This window comes from Orycteropus afer, unplaced genomic scaffold (assembly GCF_000298275.1).
Source record: "Orycteropus afer afer isolate SDZICR_OR568_19922 unplaced genomic scaffold, OryAfe1.0 scaffold00453, whole genome shotgun sequence".
Taxonomy (NCBI): Eukaryota; Metazoa; Chordata; class Mammalia; order Tubulidentata; family Orycteropodidae; genus Orycteropus; species Orycteropus afer.
The window spans coordinates 654319-655502 of NW_006922040.1; positions in this window are offsets into that span (position 1 = coordinate 654319).

A 1184-nucleotide genomic window follows, 5' to 3' on the forward strand; every position below is an offset into this window, starting at 1 on the left:
TGGGACAGAGCAAGGAGGCAGCAGTAGGGATCCATGTAAGAGGAGATTGGAGAGGTTTCCAACAGCTAAGGGAGACAAACTTGTCTGTTAGTTTATGCTACTGTGGTGATGTGTTGCTGTGAGTCTTGAGGCTGTGCCACCTGTGTTTCAAACTCAGAGAGGTGCATATGGTATACAGGTATCAGCCTGACTTGCAGATTGAGACAGACTAGGAAGAAGGAAGAAGCCATCCACTTCTCAAAGAATTGGTCAGGGAAAACCTTATGAATAACAAAGAAACACTGTCTGATACATTACTGAGCAACTTTATGAATAGTCCGGAAACATTGTCCAATACGGAGGCTGAGAACGAGTCACTTAGGTTAGAAGGCTCTCAAGAAGAGCTACATCATCAGAGTAAAACCAGCCTTACTCATATGGATAAGGTAAAGCTTTCAAGACCTTCATTTGTTGACATGCCACCACTCAAATTGATAAGAAACAGCTGTAAATATCCATTAATAATCAGAACATGGAATATATGAAGTATGAATCTAGGAAAATTGGAAGTTGTTGAAAATGAAATGGAATGCATAAAGATTGATATCCTTGGCATTAGTGAGCTGAAATGGACTGTTTTTGGCCACTTTGAATCAGACATCCTTATGATCTACTATGCCGGGAATGAAAAATTGAAGAGAACTGGTGTGGCTTTCATTATCACAAAGGATGTTTCAAGATTTGTCCTGAAGTAAAATACTGTCAGTGATAAGATAATATCCATGAGTCTACAAGGAAGTCCCTTTAATATGACTATTATTCAAATTTTTGCACCAACCACCAAAGCCAAAGATGAGGAAATTGAAGATTTTTATTAACTTCTGCAGTCTGAGATTGACCAAACATGCAATCAGGATATGTTAATTATCACTGGTGACTGGAATGCAAAAGTTGGAAACAAAGAAGAATCATCAGTAGTTGGAAAATTTGGCCTCGGTGACAGAAATAATGCTGGAACTCTCATGGTAGAATTTTGCAAGACTTATTCATTGCAAATACCTTTTTTCAACAACACAAATGGTGGCTGTACACATGAACTTCAAGGGATGGAACACACAGGAATCAGACTGACTACATATGTGGCAAGAAGCGATGTAAAAGCTCAAAATCTTTAGCCAAAACCAGGCCAGGAGCTGATTGTGGAA